The 22192-nt window shown below is 36.7% G+C and overlaps 1 protein-coding gene across 6 annotated transcripts in view; it reads right to left on the reverse strand.

Annotated features, from left to right (window-relative positions):
- LOC126077736 (sodium channel protein type 3 subunit alpha) overlaps positions 1-10711 on the reverse strand; it is a 123842-nt gene extending 113131 nt beyond the window's left edge. For all 6 annotated transcript variants that reach the window (XM_049887339.1, XM_049887338.1, XM_049887337.1 and 3 more), the window contains exon 1: positions 10530-10711. The gene's annotated coding sequence lies outside the window, so the exon portion shown is untranslated. The remainder of the gene's footprint in view (positions 1-10529) is intronic.
- Positions 10712-22192: the final 11481 nt, after the last annotated feature.

The following is a 22192-nucleotide window of genomic DNA, read 5'->3' on the forward strand; positions in this document are numbered from 1 at the left end:
GAATGACAGCCCACTGTTTTAACAATCGAGTGTTAAGAGTTGATTGCTTTTTTTTTTTTTTTTTGGCAACCTGAGGGAACTTTAGGACTAGGATCATGAGGTACAACTTGGGTTACCTCAAGATGACAATGTTTAGAGTCTTACTTCCTCACATGTAACCTGCACTCCCTTTGAGGTTTAAAGTACAGAGGGTTGGGACTTATCTAGCCTGGAGCAGAGAAATTTTAATCACTGCCTTCAGATCAGCGCTAGTGGTAAACTCTACTTGAGCACAGGATGATTTGGGTGGGGTTGAACTTTGGCTGTCGTGCAATAATTCAGTCAGCCAAAACCAGCCACATAGGGAGGCTTTCTCTACTACGCAGCCCCAGGAATATATGATTATAATGCTATGGAGTCTGATCAACTGAGGCAGTTCCACAAAAGACAGTATAACGCAATGGAAAAGCACACTCCTCCTTGTTTTCAGAAATAAGTTTAATGAAAAGATAAGGACGAGAGGAAGGAAGACAGGAAGAGTAGAATGAAACCTGAAATTCAGGCAACATGTATTCTAGACTTGTCTGTCCTTACCACTTACTATGATGTATCGAACAAATCATTCAACATCTCATATATTTAGTGTCAGCATCTGTAAAAAGGAAGGAAGTGGAGAGAAACTGACTGGTTAATTTTATAAAGCCTCTTTTATCTCTAAAACTTTAGTTCTAGTGTCTAGACTCTGGGACTCTGTGCTAAATGTACTCCAATGTTCATCTCTCCTGAGAGACAATGGTTTCAGCATATAACAGTAACCTTAGAGTTTGCACAAGGATCACTGAATACTGGACTACTCATGTAACTGAGAGTTACTGAGGTAGCCTCTGCAATACCCACTAAAAGATGTACTTTTTTGAAAGAATAGTGGTCTAGGTTCTTGCAAAATCTTCTCCAGCTCAAAAATAAACAATGTTTTTAGATAAATAAACAATATTATGAATGCTTTGAGTATAGCATAGCTTGAAGGTTAGTTGCTAAAAAGAACTATCCTCTTGAATCCTTTTTAACTAGAGTTTCAACTTTGTATACATGCTTTCTTCATGATATGCTAATGTAAAAGTCTTCTCATCTGAGAAATTCTAGAAAAAGCAGTTGAACAAAACCCACAAACTTTAGATACGGTTTTAAGTAAAATATGAAGTCATTTGGTTTTATCTCCCAAACAGAGCTTTTTGAAATAAAGAAAAAGTGAATAGTGTCTTTCTTAGGATCTGAATTCAAGACCTAGAGAGTCTGTGTTTTTCCTTCAGTTGCTGAGCACATCACTGTCACCAAAATAGATCAAGGGACTGCATTTACTGCCCTGATTGAAGTGTTGATGATACCACTTACTGAAGCAGGTAGCAACACAGAGCAGAAGATCGCCACATGTCAAGGCAGAAGCAATGCTGTTCAACACTCAATTCTTTTGAGGTTAAAGAAGGGACAGAATGTCACAGGTAAGAGAAAATTACATATGATGCAAAATTTTATTTAAGACAAGGATTGCAACAACCAAACTGCCAATGAGAGTCAAGACGTCTGGTGTGGCCTGTACGTCTTCTCCTTTCTTTCCTATGAACAGAGGATTAGAAAGTAGAAACTGGCTAGACAAGGGCAGCAATTATGAGAAACTAAAAAAGAGCTGAAGGAAGGAGAAAGCAGGAGACACAGAACTGCCATTTGTTGAATCTCTACAATGTGCCAGGCACACCACCTGGATTATCTCTTTAAGGACACAGATAAATTGGATTCAAATAAATTGCCTGAGGAAATTTGGGCATTGAATTTACTCATTCTTCAAGAGTCTCTTTTTATATCTTAAATATTTAGCCTTCAAAATTTTTATTCAGGAAGAAAGTAAGAGAATAAATAGAAAATATTTTGTCATGCATAAAGCTTCCCAAATTTAGCTTTCCTGAGGCATAAGGATTCTTAGAAAAAAACGTGCGTTATTTTATGATTAAATTGATCTCATAGAGTATGTCTAAAATCTGGCACCTCTGTAGTGCACTTTAACAGGATATTTAAAAAAAAAAAGTCTTACAATGACTAAGGATAATTTCAAGATATAAAGTAAAAAAACATATCTAACAAATGGATAAGAGATTGCTCACTATTGTTTTGGTGACGTATCTTAATTCTTTTGTATGAATTTGCATAGACCTACATCATAATTTGGTTGTTCTCTGTCACTTTTCATTTACTCCTAAGCATTACCGTTTCCCTTTTCAATGTACTAAATGCTTTTGAATAGCAAGTTGGAATTCCTTTCCCAAAAGAATCCAGTTACTTCTCATGTCATCATGTTGGTGAAGGGAATGTTTGGTTACCTCAACTGGAAATTACTTACCTTTCACGGGCTGAGTATTTTAAAGTGGTCCTTCTTCAAAAAACATCCATTTTCTTACCCTGATTATGTTTTCATTCTTTAATATTGTATTGTTCTATTATTTATATCTTCATTATCAACTGCCCAGATACTTTGTGTATAAAGGTAGAATGTAATTTTTAAAAATATATAATATGATCCAATCCCTGTTTAGAAACCCAAGCACTATTTCAGTCATCCATCATAAATCTGACTTCCATCATAAATCTGACCTCAAACAAAATATTGTATCCCTTCTGTTTACCACAGAAGCACTAGCCACCTGCTTCAAAATTTGTATATCCTCATCCTGAGATTTCACAGATCTTTTCTATATGGTATAATTTCACTAAGCACGTCGACAGAATGGTAGAGGTGGGAAAGAAAGCATAAGTTAGTCATATTGAAGGATGGTCTTCTAGAGGAAAGATTTTAGGATGTACTCTGCTCTAAAGAACACAGACAAAGCACTGTTTTAGTAACAGCTACTTCGGTGTCCTCCACAGCTGCCGAAAGGATATGGGAATCCAACATGGAGAAGCAACTGAGGTGTTAATCCAGCAAATGTCTCCTTAAAGAGCTGAAAAAGCTGATTCACCTTCATAATAGAATTAGTTTTAAGAAATGCAATTAATAACTATTCCACTTAGCTATTAGGTTAATTCATTTCTTTCTGAGCAACACGACTTTCTGAAAATACTTTTAATATGCATTTTGCATTAAAAAATTTGTTGGTCTATAGAACCTGCTTTTCCTCTAAATCTGCCAAAATTGCAATTTCAAAAATTAAAAATTAAAGTGTTCTGTTTCCAGTTGGATGACCTGGGCATTCAAAGAGTATCTTTCAACAGACATTCTTATTTGATTATTTAAAACTTAAATCTCAAGGTAGCAATTTATAAGGTACAGAATAAAATGGAGGATGAATCTCTGGTGTGCACAAATTGAATAATATGGATGCTGAAAAATTACTTTCAAAATAATTTAAAAATGCTAATTATTTTTATATTTTCTCAATGTGCACGATTGTTTTTGTTGTTATTTTACAAAATATACCATAACCAGCATCTGGGTCAGAGTTAAAGGTAAAAAATTGATAATACAAAATATAAAAGTGAACAAATACAAAAATAACAGAGAATAAATACCAGGTTGTTCAAACAGGGGAGAAAAGGACATGAATGTCTCTTTTGTTATTTTCTTATGTGTTTGCATAGTGCCTTTACTTAATACATATTCACTCATTAGCATTTTAAAACTATTTTGAAAGTAATTTCTCAGCTATCACTTACTTGTCTAGCCAACTTTTTATTAGCTTCTCTTATTTTTCTCTGCCTCCATCTAGCCAATTTGTTCTTAACTTTGGCTGCATATTTGAGCTCTATTTGTGGAGCTTTTAAACAAGTACTGATCTCTACACCTAGCCCCAGAGAATCTAATTAAATTGGTGTAAGGTGGAGCCGGGCATTGCCCTTTGGAGCCCTGGTGGTGCAGTGGTTAAGACTTAAGGCTGCTAACCAAAAGGTCAGCAGTTCAAATCCACCAGGTGCTCCTTGGAAACCCTATAGGGCAGTTCTACTCTGTCCTATAAGGTCACTATGAGTCTAATTGACTTGATTGTAAGTAGTTTTTTTTTTTTAAGTGATTCTAAGGTGCAGCCAGAGCCGTGGAGCATTCTCTGAAGAAGCTCACCATGTTTTACCTCTTTCTGTTTTCTCTCAGTAGATTTGCTTATTTGTTACCCTTCAGCTGTTTTCTCTCCTATCATTTTCATCAGTGGTATTTTCAAAATCTCATTTTTTTTCATATATCGTTTTGATTTTTCTTTCTGATTTTCCATTTACTGACAAAGAAATTCTCATATCAGGTACATTTGTTACTTGTATTCTCATCCAACACCATCCAGGTTTTATGTCAATAAAGAGAACACCGTTTGGTTGTGAATTATACTTTTGTCTATTCTTTCAATGTTAGTTTAATAGTATACTTTAGTTTTGGTATAAATATATAAAGATTGATAGCAAAGCCTAACATAATTGTTAAGAATCAATAATTAAGAAAGGCTTTACTTTAACTATGGTCATTATAGGTTATGATGAAGAAGGGTTAATAAGAAATTTCAGAACTTTGAGACCACACAGGATTCAAGGACATGTAAATAGTCTATCAATGATATTTGTACCATTTCACAGCTAAAGGACATAGGTGTGCCTTAAACGTTAAGCTTTAAAGGTAAATTTCAGCAGTTTCAGAACAGGGCAGAAGTAGGAAGACCTCATACTGCACCAGCTATCATGTAAGTAACAAGATACTGACATGAGGAAAGCATTAACAGCAACAAAAAAAGAAAGTAAAAAGTATCTATGATGATAAGTAAAGAATCATGATGTAAATATCATCAGGGTGTGCCAAAGCATGAGACATAATGCATGAAATATTCAAGGATTTGAAATCAAATGGTGGGCAGTTGGTTGAGCCTAGAGTACCCGTACCCATTGCCGTTGAGTCTATAGGACAGAGTAAAACTGCCCCATAGGGTTTCCAAGGAGCGGTGGGTAGATTTGAACTGTCAATCTTTTGGTTAGCAGTCAAACGCTTAATCACTGTGCCACCAGGGCCTAGAGTAGCAGACAAGAAATCTGGGTGCCAGGTATTGCTATGCCTCTGAATTTATTACCCTGGTCAAGGCATTTCCTCCCATGAAGTTATTTTCCCTCAGCAGTAACAATACTGTGTGGGATTTGAAAAGGAAAAAGAAAAAAACAAAACAAAAGCTGGCCTTCTGTTGGCTAGATCCAGCCAGTAGGTAACGCTCTCTTGGTTCTTTGTAGGGTCACCATAAGTTGGAATTGACTCGACAGCAATGGGTTTGGTTTGGCTTTCTTCTCTATTGTAAATAATTTGAAATAGACAAAAACGTTTAACAGGAGCAAGATTTCTAATGAAAATCTGTATTTTTTAGAATCTGTTGAGATATTTTTTGATTAAACAATCTCTTAGCCCTGAGAAGGAGCTTTCCCTTTTTAGAAAGGGCATGTGCTTTCTAATTCCTCACTAGCAACCTAACTGGCTTCACTCCTTTCTGTTACCTGCTCTGCCCTTGTAGGAATTTTGGGTCGTTTCCTCTGGGATTCTTTAAGATTTTTATTTTAAAAAGGTTCATAAGTTCTGAATGCTTCAGAATACCCTTGGTTACATAGATAAAACAACAATAATTTACTAAGAGAAAAATAAATGTCACAAGTAGAAACTCCAAGAAGACAGAAAAGCTATCAAACAGGTGGCCAGATCTCACATTGAGGCTTATTAACTGTTGTTCAAGAATATGTTGGGTCGTAGTCCAGACCTCCACCATCACTTTCTTAGAATAACTGGGATTTAGTGAATGATTCCAGTTTGAGCTTTTGGGAAAGGAAAAGGACAAAATGTTTTATACAGCCCATGTGAGAATTAAGTATATTCTGAATATCAGGAGATTAAAATTCCCAAAAGAGAGCTTCTGGGCAAAAAAATGGCCAAAGTTATTTAAAGAATGACTTCCCGTCTTTGAATTCACCCCTTGAATAAAGCAATATTAAACCACTGTTTAATAATTTAGGGCCCATCATTTCTCTCACTTTGCTCTAGCACAGAGCTTAATCACATGAAGAGGTCCCTATGTGCAGTCTCCAAAAAGATGGAAACCTAATTCAATTATTACAGAAATAACTCCAGACTTTTAAAAGGTTTCTCTGAACTAAAATAACCCTTGAGAATTCTCTTAGACAACCACCACCTAGCATATGCTTATATGCATATATTTTAATATTATAAACCTGCTTTTGAGTTGTTTTGCAATTGTTCCCTATTTATGTATCCTGGACAAAAACTTCTTTTTAAAAATTTTCTGTAATTTCCTTTCTAATTCAAGTCTTTAGAGGAAAGAGTATAAAAGCTCAATCAATAAATACTTGGCACATTAAAATTGTGGTATCTAGTTAAGTAGGTATTCACATACATTTTAAAGAATTCTTTAACTGCATTTAATTATCTTTCCAGATGTAGATTCAAATTTCAGAAATTCAGAATGCTGATCTCTGTCAAGGGCTTCATAGAAAAAGGCATGTCTTTGTTTATCATTAGAGCAAAATTTTATTTATTGTGGTATTACCAAGTGAACAAAATTTATAATATTTCATTTTGAAATTGGTATCTATACTTGTTACATCCCATTAAAATGTAACCAAAGAATGTGTTAACTTCACTCTAGAATGAAAAATATCATCAGATAAAGCTAAACTAAAAAAGGAACTTACTAATCAAACATAAATATGTAAACTTTTACAAATCATTTAATAAGAAGGAGATTTCTTGAGCAACAATACGACCTTTTTTTTTTTCCTTTCCAAATTTTATAACTACCTCAGAGAAGTAGTAGTTCAGATACCAGGTTCTATAGTGTTTGCCATTAAAGTTGTTTATGCAGTAAAATTCAAGTGTAACCAAAAATAATTTTGAATTAAAACTAATAAAAAATTTAAACGGTCCTAAAAAAACAGAAATGGAATATTAATATATTAAATTATATTTTGGGGGTAGGTGGGTAATTAATCCTCACAGTTTTGGAAAACTGGTAAAATAATCATCAATATGAAGGTGGAAAGAATAATCTATTTTTAGATGACAAATGAAACATTAATTCTAACCTTCAGTGAGTTCACACAATGTTCCTATATATGAATGATAATGAGAAAAAGTAATCAGTTCAGCCACCCACATGAAGAAATTTCACTAGCCAGCTACAGGTTCCTTCTTTGGCTAAAAACAAACAAACAAAAAAAGAAATCATATATCTTTACATACTTATACCTATGGGCACGCTCATTTAACTTAATTTAAAATAAGAAATGATAAGAGCTGGAAGTATTCTAGGGCCAGGGAAGATGAACTAACAGCCAATCCCAGGCAGAGGTTTTGCCTAATTGTGAAGTGTTCCCCTAATATTTTTAAGCCTCCCAAGCTCTCGGCCATCTCAGATCTGTCTAATCATAAACCCATTAAGTCATTTGGCTGCCATGAAGATGAAGCTGACAGCACAGTTACTTGAGTCAGTTCAGAGAGGCCCAGGGTGGTTGAAGAGAAGGATTGAGAGGCCTGGGGTGCTGAAAGATCATCCCAGCTCTAGCCCCCAAGCTTCCAGTAGCACACAGCTGTCAGGAGCACAGAACTGCACTTAGAGAAGACCTTTGGAGGGAAGCAGGGATTTTGCAGTATGTTAACAATTTCATCAGGCACAATTTGCCATTCCACCTTTTACTGTACCATTAATAGGATTTAAGCAATACAGAGTTTGTAGGTTGATCACATAGTCAACACATGCAGACATTTCTGGAATTCAAGCTCAGTAATTTGGTGGTCACAGTAGAAATTATTTGGCATTTAAATGTGTTTCTTACCTTTTTGAATCTTCACAAAGGCCTTTGGTCTAATAGTTATATTTTATTAAGGTGCAGGTGAAATAAAATTTCTTGCCCCTTTTTTTTTGTTAAGAAGAAGAATGCCTTTGAAGTCAAGTCCACAGTGATTGTACACTCTCCAGGAAATGCCCAGGATGCTAGCACTGATTGATATTATTTATAGGGAATACATTTTTGTTGTTGTTTAGCAAGGGCACTGTTACTGGATTAAAATTATTCACTTTTCAGCTGCAGAATTTCTTGGCAAAATCATTCTACCCTTGCTGTGGTAGTGAAAGATCGTTATCACCATTACCAATACCAGCTACTTTTGGTGGGGACTGGGAGAGGGAGGCGTTACCTAGGACCTGTACTATATATGCATTGAAGAGATATTACTTCATTTCACAATCCTATAACATAGGCATTATCATTCCTTTTTTACAGACGATAAAATAGAGGCTCAGAAAGGCTAAAGAATTTGTCAAGTAAATAATGGAGCTAGGATTCAATCTGTCAAGCCCTTGCTCTTAATCACTTCTCCATACTGCTTGACACCCATTTTTGCTACAGAAAGAACTGGTCAGAGACTTTTAAAACATCCGTTTTCCTCTATTTCTTTATCTCCATTTTTAGGACACCATTAACTGTATTACACAGCTCAGTGAGAGCCAGTCCAAGATGTATCAGATTATATTTGTGCTGTGAAATCAATTGGTGAAAATCCAGATACATTAGAATTATAGAATTTAAGAAATGAAAACTATCTTTAGGTATCTTTGATTCTAATTCCCATCTTTTCACAGGTAAGAAAAAATGCACTTCAGTAATGGTTGTTGCCTTTTCTGGAGTCACAAAGCTGGTTAGTAGCAGAACTTGAACTAGAACCCAAGACTTTCAGCTCAGAGCTCAATTTTATTTTTCTCAACATCAATAAATTTCAGTATTATTCTTGGCCTGACAAATGAAGTCACCATTAGATTCTTCCAAAGAATAAGACACCCAAACTTGTTTGATATATCCTTTGATCAAAAAGAGTTTGATTTCTAAAAATGTTCAGAAAGCACATCTGGTTAAGTGAGTATCTCTGTGTGCACTTGCTTTTCACAGTGTGACTAGAGTCTATAAACAGAAACTAAGAGATTGTTACAATATTCCAAAAAAAAAAAAAAATTCTAACACATGGGGCCAAAATACAAGCATTCATTCATAAGGTAAACCAGTTCAATCAAGACTAGCTCTGGTGTTTACACAGAGCAAAGTTACTCACATTCAGTCACCTGGAGAGAAGCATGGCATGTACAATACATTCAAGTCAATTAGCATCCATTTCTGGAAACCCTTTTCAGAGAAACAGTTTTCTTTATATCCTACGGTAGGAGAGTTTCTGATACATGCGAGACCCAGGATTTTCCTCTGAGGCAACCACAATTTTGAAATATTTTAAAGGGGAATACTATTGCTTCTCAATGGAAAATATTAAATGAGATATCAGTATATTTGTGTTACCATATCATTAGAAATTATAGTTATTTTTAAGGTAGAGGCCTCAAGTTCCATTTCTGAAGCTTCTTTGGAAACCCAGTTTGAAATCAGAGGCCTTTATTTCACATAGGCACACACCCCTTGGAGTGATTGTGATGAAATGTTTCCATTCAGATTCCTAGAAACATTTTTGGCTATGTCTTTGTCCTCATAAGCTACATCATACCACCTGTTGTACAAAAAAAAAAAAAAAATACTTGATGGCTCTATGATTTTAAAACTCTTCTTTCAAATAATACCTATAGATTTTCTGTCAATATTTCTTATTTTGATAGCTAAGTGAGTAATACATTTATGGTTATGCTATAAAATATTTTAAAGAAAACTACAGAAAACATAGGTCATAGATACATTATTGTTTTGTGGCTCAAGTGGCTCCTCCTTGAAATTAATAATAATAACCAGTCATTAAATCTATCCGGAAAAGAATAAACAGAAACATCAAGCTTACAAGACAATGCATCAAGAAGGTATACATCCTTTAAATCAATAAATTAAAAGGTAAATATTTGATAAAAAATCAATATATTGAAAGATAAAAAATACATTATGGATCATATAAGGAGCATTTTATTACTAGAAAGCTAAATCTCTTTTTAAAGGTTAGTATTGAGGATTTTTTTTATTGAGGATTTTTTTCCCTTGATGAGCATAGATTATTTTAGAGAAAAAAAGATCATATATTTCAAGCAATCAGACACCTCTATATTTTTATCATGGCCTATTCAAGGCTGTTAAACAACTAAAGCACTGAAATTATAGTTCCAATTATACTATATATTTATGTTGGAAAAAATACTGGACACACTAGATATTTAAACAGATGATGTACAACCATCAAATCCATTGGGTTAGCTTTAAGAGTAATAAAAAATATTTTCTCTGAATACTGTGAATCATAAGCATCTATATGTTTAAAAAACACAAGAGCATTAATGCCTTGTCTGTACCATAAATCACCATTTCCAGATAAAGGCTCTGTTTCCTTTAGAAGATAGAGGAATAGTAAGCAGTTTACACAAAAAATTATGCCTTTGGTGCCTGTAATTTACATTAAAATAACATTAGCTTAAAAACAGCAGCGTGAAGATGAGTTTAAAATGAAAAAAATGACCTGTCAGCTAGATTCTATGATGCAGAGGACTGTTTTGCCAGCTTACCTGATAACAGCGCCTGAGGAATCACAGTGTAACAAAGCCCAGCATCCAAGATGGTTAGAGTATACCGTGCCTTCCACTGCAGTTGTTCAGATTATTGGCCACAGAGGTTTACAAATTAATTACATTTTTTTTTTTTTTTTGCTTCCTCCGTGGACTAGACAACAAAGAGACCTTTCCAGAAACCTCTCTGCTTATGCCTCCGCTTCCTGTTCTGAGATTCACTCTATGGTACCCAACATATATCAGAAAACAGCTTAGGGGGGGAAAAAAAAGGCTACCAGCTCTCAACGGGGTAGCGCCATCTACTGGCCGACATGCAAAATTGCACCAGAGGGGGGGGGAACCCCAAAATGTTCGGAATGTACTATGCAATAGGGAGGAATGTAAACGTGCGTGGAAACATTGTTATCTATGAACATGCCCCAAGGTGACGACACCGAGGTAAAATTTCCCAAGACACTCTGAAGACAAAACTTACCTACTGCATGTGAGTATGTACAAAGAGATTATTTTTGCATACTCTGTTATTTGCACCTCAGTAACAATGCTTTAAGGTTTGTGCCTTGCTAACAAAGCTTTGGAGCCTTGGTGGCACAGTGGTTAAAGCGCTGGGCTGCTAACCAAGAGGTTGGCAGTTCTAACCCACCAGCTCCAGGGAAGAAAATGTGTCAGTCTGCTCATATAAAGATTTACAGCCTTGGAAACCCTATAGGGCAATTCTGTTCTGTGCTACAGAGTCTCTATGAGTTGAAATTAACTATACTGTAGTGGGTTTCTTTCTTATTTTATAATCAATGTTTTTTTTTTCTGAATTTTGTAAATTTACAAAGTTGTTGCACTCATAAAACAAAAAAAACAAACGGGTCGCCTTCAAGTCCAACTCATAGCAACCCTATAGGGCAGAGTAGAAACTGTCCCATAGGGTTTCCAAGGAACACCTGGTGGATTCAAACTGTCAGCCTTTTGGTTAGCAGCCGTAGCACTTAACCACTACTCCACCAGGGTTTCCGTTTCACCCATAAGCTACTATTAATGAGGAAACTGAAAGTTGCTGTTTGAAAATTGAGTTTTTAGGTTACCTTAATACCATACATAGAGAGATTTGTGGCCTGTTCTGGTCTTGTGAAAACTTTTACTTTTCATGGGATGAATTATTTTCAAAGTATATTTATTGATAGTCTTTTTGTGTTGCTTTCTTGTAAAATATTTATAAGAAATACTATTTGAATATGGAAAAAATATTCTATACTTCAGTGAAGACTTGCTAATTTAGATCTCTGGATTATTTTGTGTGTGTGTATGACACCAGGTACACTTAGGATTTATCTTAAAAAAGATAATCCAAATCAATGGTTATATTTTTAAATTTATAAGTCTTTAAAATAATAAAACATTATAATGATAGTCATAGCATGCAATAGATAAGCAAAATAAAAATGACTTACCAGTTTATTAAAAAGTTTCTCACAAATTAATCAAAATGCTATTCATTTCACTTTTCATGTCTACTTTAAAGCATACAATTATAATTTTATTAGAATTTATCATTAATTAATGCACTGATACATTCATATTGATGGAGCAACTTACTATACGCCAGGCACTATGTTAGCTTTGGAAAGACACAGATACAAACACACAGTTCCTGTCATCAAGGAGCTTATCATAAGACAAAGAGAGAGGCAAATATAGCAGACAGTGTATTTTCAAGCCATGTGCCCCAGAAATGTTATTTACCTAGCTTTTAATTCCAGCCCTCATCTGCTAACGGTAGCAAAAGAAATCTAGTCAGTTCCAGGTAAAATGAGTCACTTCAGGCTTATCCCAATTATTTCATGCTTTCACTAAACCAGTGCGTGGTTTTCCTTTTCCATCCTCCTTTCTCATGGAGACTGACCTAAGTTCAGAAATGCTTACATATGTGGAGAAAACAGTATGTTCCCTTCCCTCTTTCCTGTCCTACGTGGACATCCACCTAGGGTGGAAACCGGTCTGCTCCGTAGGTATCACCATCCCTTCACACAGACATCTCCCGATGTGCCATGTTCCCATTTGGCCCCAGAGGCACAATCCATTCAGCTTTGCATGACAACATGCCCTCTTCATGACCATAAGTTATCTCAGGTTTTGTCACCTCCCTCTTTGAGGCCACTTTTGATCCTGTCCTTGGAGGAGAAGGAGAGAAAAACATGTAGCAGCTTTCCTGGATCACTTTGGATTGTAATTGACTGACATAAGCCCTCCCCTCTGCCAGGGACACCCCCACATCACCGTCCCTGTTCTACTGTTTCTATCCCTGGGGAGGGGGTATAAGGCACTATAGGGGCTTCAGACAAGGAGTGAGGCACAATCTCTGCTACACTGGGATATCCCAATTTATCTTTCCACATTTTTTAGCTGATTCTAGGCAGGCAATCTACTGCTTAAAACCAAGCCAATCCCATTGTCCTTAGGTCAATTCTGACTCATAGAGACCCTACAGTACAGAGTAGTACTGCCCCAGAGGGTTTCCAAGGAGCCCCTGGTGGATTCGAACTGCTGACTTTTTGGTTAACAGCCAAACTCTTAACCACTATGCCACCAGGTTTTCCACTAATTACTTGGGGGTCCCTTAACAGAGACACCACCCAGGTCAGCCTTTCTTGCTTCCTAACAAACTTGCTTTCCAGCCCCTAAGAGTTGCTTCATAACAAACTCGTTTTCCAGCCCCTAAGAGTTTTGTTTGTGTGCCAGTCCTTAGAACTTCATACTAATTTCTGCACTAGTAATAATAATTGATATTATGTTGATTCTAATGACCACTTTTGAGTATCTATATTATCCTAAGAGTTTCCTGATAGAACCTTCTGGGGAAACTGATCTTTTAAGTGATCCTAGGCAGCAGGTAGAAACTCATGGTGTACTGGTTAAGAGCTACAGCTGCTAACCAAAAGGTTGGCAGTTCGAATCCACCAGGCACTCCTTGGAAACTCTATGGGACAGTTCTACATGGTCCTATAGGGTCGCTATGAGTTGGAATCAGTTAACCCCGATGAGTTTGACTTTTTTTTTTTTAAGTTTAGTCCATATTTTAATGAGAGCTGGTTTGAAGAAAACAAGAGGAACAAATGATGATTATTGCAGCAATATTTCTCATAAAAAGTGATTTTAAATTCAGTTTCAGAATTCAATAAGTCATAAGCAATATTGTATTGCCTTCAGAAGTATAACTGATTTTTTATTCTCCAAACAAATATGAAAAATAAATAAATGCCAGTAAGGAGAACTTTACTCTTTGTTGCTAAAGAAACTCATTTCATGTGGGCAGGATTTAACACTGTAAATAGGAGGGGGAAAAAAAGTGGCCAGAAAGGCTATATCATTTGCTATTGATTCTAGCTTCATCATGTGGGGTCACTGTGAGTCAAAATCAACTCAACGGCACCTAACAACAACAGCTTCATTATGGCCTTTGCCAGTGTCATACATATAAGTTTTTAAAAAAAAAAAGTTAAGTGCTCTTCTGATACAAGATAATGAAATAATTTCTTATCATATCTTTTCCTTTTATAACATCTCTAAAACTTGAGAAATGTAGATCTTTTTCACATTTTGTGAGTACTAAACATCAGTTCAAAAAGCAGGATAATTGTCACTTTAAAATATACCCGCTAGACAATATGATTTTATTTCGAGAACTCCAAATATTCCTGATATAATAATTGCCAAATATTATTTACTACAAATATTATAATAACTAACAAAATATTATTAATTCACTAATATCCAAGCATTTTTTAGCATTTCTAGTAAAGCTGAACATAAGTGTACATTAAGAGCCAATGAGTTCTACTGTTAGGTATATACCTAACAGAAATAACTTTATTATAGAAGAACAAGTACAGGAAAGCAAACTTGCTTTCTAGGTGGCTTCTAATATAGATTCTCTTAAAAGCTGTAGCTATACAGCTCTCATTGCAATTTTCTGACGGTGTCTTGGGCCACTATGCGTTTTTAGTTACTGTTCCCTCTGTTTGAAATCACTTTCCTTTATTGCCCTTCTCATTCCTCCACTTGCTTCCGTCCCCTCTCCCGCCAACACCTGGCCAACTGCTACTTATTCTTGAAGACTCGAGGTAACAGACTTCATATTCTGTCCTGCCGTCACCATAAATGGTTTAAATACCCTCCTCTACATTCCCAAAAACATTATATGGTAACATTTTTCAGACTACACTGTAAAAGTTAGCTTATTTGTTTCCAGCCTTCTCGTCAACACTTCCTTACACAAGCCTATGAGTTCCTTGAGATCAAATACTACGCCTTCCTATTTCCTTTCCTTCATTACTTAACACAATATCTGGCACATATTATGAACTCAGTAAATATCTGTTGTTCGTAGTATGCAGGGATGGATTAACCACTAAGCAGGGTACGCATTGGTTTACTTGTGTTTACTAGCTAATCTGTAGTGCACAATTTCACGTGGGTGAAATTAGCAAGTAAGGTTAAGTAAGCCAGTGTGTACCTTAAACCCCACTCACTGCCGTGGAGTCGATTCTGACTCATAGTGCCCCTTTAGGACAGAGTAGAACTGCCCCGTAGGGTTTCCAAGGAGCGCCTGGCGGATTGGAACTGCCGACCTTTTGGTTAGCAGCCGTAGCACTTAACCACTAGGCCACCAAGTGTGTGCCTTGCTTAACTGGTTAATCCGTCCCTGGTAGTATGGTATTTTGTCTCCAGGTGTTATTTACCTCTTTGATTTAGAGAGCAGGTAACAAGGAAAGCCTTGTCATCTAATATCAGAGTTAGAACAAGATTCTACTCTATTTTAAAAGGTACGCAAATTTACTTCACTTCACCAATAATCTAACAACCTGTGGCAACCTGTATCTAAGTGTAAAGTAATAACTTAGCCTTTTAATACTGCCTTTCATACAGCTATACACATGATTGGAGGTGAAAATGTTTCAGCCATTCAAGTGACTAAATATTCTTAGGTGCTTTTAAAGGCCCATTATTTATCGTGGGATTTCATTAGGAAAAGACAGGTATGAAGTAGATAAAGATAGGTATTGGGAGATACACTTCTCCGCTTCTCTCTGTTTACCCATATGCAGACACACTCTCCACTCTAGGGCTTTGTGACTAAGCAACAGGCTTATTTTTTTCCCTACACAAACTTTGTTAGGGTGACATCGTCAGACTGTCAGATCATCTAAGCTAAAGGGGAAAATATATTATTGTTTTTTCCTGGAGCCCTTAGTTTCTCTTGTTAACTATAAGCAAGCACTTCCACAATTCATTTATACAGTCTCTCATTCTATTTTCTAAAGTAACTGACTCTGCCCTGAAAACAAGCTGACCAAATGTGTACATGATTAAATCAATGTGTGAAAAGCTAAATTTCTAATTTAATATGCTCCATTTTTTCTTAAATAATCATTTGAGCTTATGCTATATTTTTTCTTAATGCTAAAACAATAAAATAGACCCTCATATTAGACCCTCAAAGTATACAGGGTTTAACCCTTTGAAAAGCCTCATTTTACATAAGATGTATCCTATAAGGTGATTTTAACAAAAAATTTTCTCACAGTTTGTGAGCTCACCTTATTAGTGAAGAAAAGAAATTAAAGGACTTATTTTTAATCAGATTATTCATAATCAGAATTATCATGTGTTCGTATTTCAGAAAATAACTAATATACTTAAGTTTACAAAAGTAAATTGCTAATGCAACTTTCCAAAATGCTGTGGGCAGAGAGAGGGCTTGTTGGAAAGAGTATAACTATGGAGATTGAAGGGAATTAGGAAACGCTAATGAGGAAAAGCTGGAAAGGAATCAAGGAACTGCATTGTTAAGGACCTTGAATGCAAGCGAGTAGCCTGACATTTTATTTAAATATGTTTACTTTCATTGTAGTGCGGAGAATCCACTAGAAGGAGACCAAGAGGAAAGGCCCGTAGAAAAGGCAGAAGTTACTATTGTAAACCTGGGAGAAGAGTGATGGTATGTATAAGTTGAAGGAAGTAGAGATGGATAAAAGTATATAGATTTTAAATATAGGGTTTAAGTTGGATATGTGAATTTTAGTCTGTACGTATGTGAAAAATAATAAACTGGCAGTAACTGAAACTTCACTAATTACTAAGACATCCTCACCCATCTTATCAAAGTTCCAGAGTCCTATATGGAGGTAGAGTTGAGGGGTTCCATCTTTACTCATTCATTTGTACAGGTTACAAAGGATCTATTTTTTCAATGAAAATTATTGAGCATCTACTGTCAGCCAAAACAGTTCTAGGTGCTTGGATACATCGGGAAGCAAAGCAAAAACCTCTGTAAACATGAAGCTTATGTTTTGGGGGTAGAAAAGTAATGGACAATAAGGAATAATCATAGTATATTATATAACATGTTAGAAAGTCATCAGTGCCAAGTAAAGAAGTAAAAATTAAAACTTGTTAAAAGATTTTGGAATGTTGGATGGGGTGGTAGGTTGTATTTTTAAATTAAATGATAATATAGAAGGCCTTATAAAAATGGTAACATTTGAGCAATGACTCAAATCTTTTAAAATTTTGTTCTGCGTGGTTCCGTTATGCTCAGTAAATCTATGCTGTGTCCATGCATGTTTGGGATCTGGGACTCTTTTATGAGCCTGGGAATCATGGTGCCTGAGCTCCCACTCTTTGGGCTTTATAATCCAGCCATTTCTCTTTAAAGTCTTGGTTCCTCTCCAGGCTGCTACTAGGTAAGAGAGCCCAATCTCTCTTAGTCAAAATATCCATTGCTGTCAATCCACATACTAGCTCAAGGGACCTTTGCAGAAACCTCTCCCCAGCTCTTTCTTTTCCATGTTTCTTCCCTCAAGCCCTACCCTCGTCCTTGCCCTTCACACTAGAGTTTAATAACCCACTTGTGATGGTTAAGCTTGTGCGTCAACTTGGCTAGGCCATGATTCTCAGTGTTTTGGCAGTTATATAATGTGATCACTTCCCTGTTGAGATTTGATATGTGTTCACCCCTGTGATGGCATTTGCTGTGAGTCAGTAGGTGGGGGGGGGGCTGTGTTGGCTCAATGCCTCCCTCAGCCTTCATCTTTCTGCCCTCTGCCACCTAGCTGTTCCTTCTCTCCTTACTGGGGCTTTTGCTTGTTCTGGATCCTGCAACTGGCTCCTGTTCGTCTGACCTTTGGTTCTTGGGACTTTAGCTAGCAGTTTACTTATGGTCTTGCCTGCTGATCTTGGGATTTGTCAATCTTCACAGCCTGTGAGCAACAGCTCTGCTCTCTGACCTGCTGATTTTGGGGTCACCAGCCCCTGCAGCTGTGTGAATCAGGAGAAGCCTCTTTCCTGACTCATGGACTTGGGACATTACAGCCTCTACAACTGCATGAGCCATTTCCTTGATATAAATCCATCTCTCTCTGTGTACATATTTATATGCTTTACTGGTTTGCTTCTCTAGAGAACACAGCCTAAGACATCACTATTCTCTACCCCAAAGGTCAACCGTTCAAATCTACCAGCTGTTCCTTGGAAATCCTGTGGGGCAGTTCTACTCTGTCTTACAGGGTCACTGTAAGTCGGAACAAACCTGACAGCACCTAACAACAACAACATTCTCTACTCAATTTTTCAATTTCAGTAGTTGGGTTAAGTTTCGGGTTGTAGTGTATCAGGTACAACCTGGTATGCTTTCCCAGAGTCCCTTAGCCCATCTCCTTCCTTCTTTTGATCGATGTCCCACCTGTACCAGGTTTCCCTCTTTGAACTTGAAAAAACCACCAGAATTCAGGGCAGATCTGCTTTCCTGAGTGGCTGCAAGATGTAACCCATGATGGAGTACAGTTCTCCAAGTCATCAGTATTAAACGTGGTAGCACAGATCAGGTTTGCAAGAAAACCACTTTTCTTTTTTTTCCTACAAATAATTTTTATTTAATTCTGATACCTCCTCCTGCTGAAATGACAAGAAATTCAAACTCATTTATTCTGGGGGCTTGTGCTCTCAACCTCTGCCCACACCACCAGAGGTGAAGTTTCTAAAGCCTTACCCAATGACATTAGTTTTCTGTCCAAACAGTTTACTTCCCAGTTGTCCACTGATTTGTCTATCTTGTCCCTTCACTTCTCTGATACTTTGGTACATGAGACACTGGGATCTTCTGTGAAGCTGGAAATGGGTAGCTAGGGTCCCATCTGCTTAGACACATCATGAAACCATTCCCCGATGAGCTAATATAGTCTCCCCAGAAATCTTTCAGGGAATAAGGTCTCTGCTACTCATGGTTTCAAAGACCTAGTCCCTCCCCCATTACTGAGAATAATTTTCTGAATTAGAGTACCTCCTCCTTCCTCCTGTCAATTCTAAAATGCATACAACTTCTTCTCCCCAAACCCATCTTTTCAAAATAGTTTTGAGAGTTCATTTAATTCATAATTTGGATTGATGGCAACTAAAAACTAGTTCCCTTTACTGTTAGGCAGGGATAGCTTCACCTTCAAACACTCCCAAGAGTTAGGGGAAAATATTTGTCTTCTAGTCAGCTAATACATCATAAAGAAAAGAAAATAAAAATAGAAAATTAAAATTCTTTCACAATACTGAGGAAGTAAAAATCCAACATGATTCTGAGACTGAGTATGAAACTTAGAGTTGAGGAATAAAAGAGAACCCTCAGGTTTTTGATGCCTTTCATAGAGATGAATAAATTATTAGGTGGACCAGATTTGTGTGAAGATGAGTTTAGTTCAGGATTTTATGTTTGAGGTGCTTCTGGGACAACCACAAAGAAATATTCAGGAAATATTTAGACCATTGTATAATTCCAAAAATAGAGCCCAGAGAAAGAACTTATATCAGAAAAAAAGGAAATCACTAATCAATTCTGGGCCTCTCTACCATTGTCCTAGATTCTATACCTTCCAATTTATGCTCAAATCTTGCTCTTTCTATTATTGTCCCCTCTCCAAACTTTATTCCTTCAATTGCTATTTCACTTATGCTATAAACTCCTTTGACTATATAAACATTCCAAAACAAAAAAGATAAGAGAAAAAGGAAGGAAGGAACAAGAGGAAGAAAAGAAGAAAGGGCAGAATGAAGGAAAAAGCCAAAATAAAACCCATTGCCATCAAGTCGATTCCAACTCATAGTGACTCTATAGGACAGAATAGAACTGCCAGGTACAGTTTCCAAGGAGCAGGTGGTGGATTCGAACTGCTGACCTTTTGGTTAGCAGCTGAGTTCTTAGCCACTGCACCACCAGGGCTCCAGAATGAAGGATAAAAACAAAAAAACCCATTACCACCTGACTCATGGTGACCCTATACGACAGAGTAGAACTGCTCTAAAGAGTTTCCAAGGAGCAGCTGGTGAATTCAAACTGCTGACTTTTGGTTAGCAGCCATAGCTTTTAACCACAGCACCACCAGAGCTCCAGAATGAAGGAAAGAAATAAAAACCAAAAAGAAGGATAGAAAGCTTTTCCCAACCTTAGCAATTGTTCCTAGAGCACCATTTTAAACACACTATTCACCTAAGCAAAACCTTTTAAGAAGTCCCAGACTCCTGCTCTAGTCAGTAAAGTTAATCTCGAACTCCTAATACTAGTATTTGTGGCTTTTCATAACATATCCACTACCTGATTTTAACAAAGCAACTTCAAAAAGATATTTTTGAGTGAAGAGTGGAAATTTACATATGGGCTGGGTATTAAATGAAAACAGGGAATTATTCTTATTTTGTTAGGAGTGATAATAATGTCATTAGAGCCCTGGTGGTACAGTGGTTAAGAGCTCAGGTTGCTAAACAAAAGGTCATCAGTTCAAATCCACCAGCCACTCCTTGGAAACCCTATGGGACAGTTGTACTCTGTCTTACAGGATCACTATGAGTCAGAATCGACTCGACAGCAATGAGTTTGCTTTTAATAATGTCACTGGCTTGTATGAGACAATGAGTGCATATTTTAGAAATGCATTCTGAATAACATAAGAGTGCAATGTCATGAGGTCTGGGATTTGTTTTAAAATAAATTATAAAGAGGAAAATAAAGATAGATCAATCAAGTTTGGTAAAACCTTGGTAATTGTTGCATCAGTTCATGACACAATTCTCTCTGCCTTGAGTATTTTTAAAATTTTTCATAGTAAAATAAGTAATTTAGCTGATGAATTGCATATTCCACCTATTTTTCATATTTCTAGAGCTATTTTCTCTACTATGAACACAATCACATTCTGTTATTGCTCTCTTTTAGTCGTTATTGTCTGTAGACAAAGGAGCCCTGGTGGCTCAGTGGTTAAGTGCTAGGCTGCTAACCAAAAGGTTGGTGATTCGAACCCACTAGCCATTCTGCAGGAGAAAGATGTGGCAGTCTGCTTCCATAAAGATTACAACCTTGGAAACCCTATGGAGCATTCTACTCTGTCCTATAGGGTTGCTACGAGTTGGAATTGAATCAACGACAATGGGTTTGGGTTTTTTTTTTAATTTATATAGAGACGTGTTATAATTATTAAATACCTTAGATCACCTAGTAGATTGTAAGTTACCTGAAAGCACATATGTCTCACTTATCCTTGTAGCTCCTGGAATTTCTAATGTGGTCTCTTGTGGTAAATAATGGGAATGAATAGCGGAAAACCATAAAAATAAATTACAGTCAAATATCTCTGAAAGAAATGATTATTTCCTTGGTAATAGACAGATAATGTATTTTGTACTGCTGCAGCATTTCTAACCTGAGACCTACTTAAATAACTTGGGGAAGAATTGGCACAATTGAGAACCACAGACAGTCATCAGGAGTTGCCGAACCCAGTGCCATTGAGTCGATTCCGACTCATCGCGACCCTAAAGGACAGAGTAGAACAGCCCCACAGAGTTTCCAAGGAGCACCTGGAGTATTCAAACTGCCGACCCTTTGGTTAGCAACCGCAACACTTAACTACTGCGCTACAGGGTTGAGATAGTAATTTAAAAATGTAGGATGCAGTGTTTATATATAATGATTCTCAAACCTGCCCAAAAGGAAAGGGTAGAAATGGCACAATTGTTAAGGAAGTACAAATCCTATAGGGAAATATTAATTGCTATAGTGTTTTAAGCCTGGAAAACAGAAAGACAGAGGTAGCTTTAAATATACAAAGTTTGGTTCTATGGAGAAAAACAATAATTTACAAGCAATCTCCTCAATTATATGGACAGATCCAAAAAAACTCTGATCTTCCCTTTGATAACTGACAGTAAGCAACTATTAAATTATTTTTTTGAAGGAGAGCTGTATATTTATTGTTCTTGTAATAGGTTATCAATAGCAGCACAAGTTTTCTTAATTTTTTTCTTGCCATCTAGAAAAAAATAGTACTTTTACTTCCCTTGCAAAATGTTCTTCCATTTCAACTAAACAAATAGTTCACCCCAAATTGGCAATATGTAGTCTCCCAGGAAAATCTTTCCCTCTGCTACCAGCAAGACAGGTGGCTCTGGCTTTGGTCCCCGTTGCCATGGGTCACTGCACACCTGGACCCAATTGTTCAGTCTCAAGTGGAGCAGGTGGGAAGAGAGTGGGCTGTCATGCAGAAAAGAAATGGACTCAGGCCAGCCGTGTGCCCCTGCACTAGGCAGCCTGGCTGAGTGGGTGGGCGGGCATGGGCTATGGGAGGCTCAGG

This window comes from Elephas maximus, chromosome 6, assembly GCF_024166365.1.
Source record: "Elephas maximus indicus isolate mEleMax1 chromosome 6, mEleMax1 primary haplotype, whole genome shotgun sequence".
Lineage (NCBI taxonomy): Eukaryota > Metazoa > Chordata > Mammalia > Proboscidea > Elephantidae > Elephas > Elephas maximus.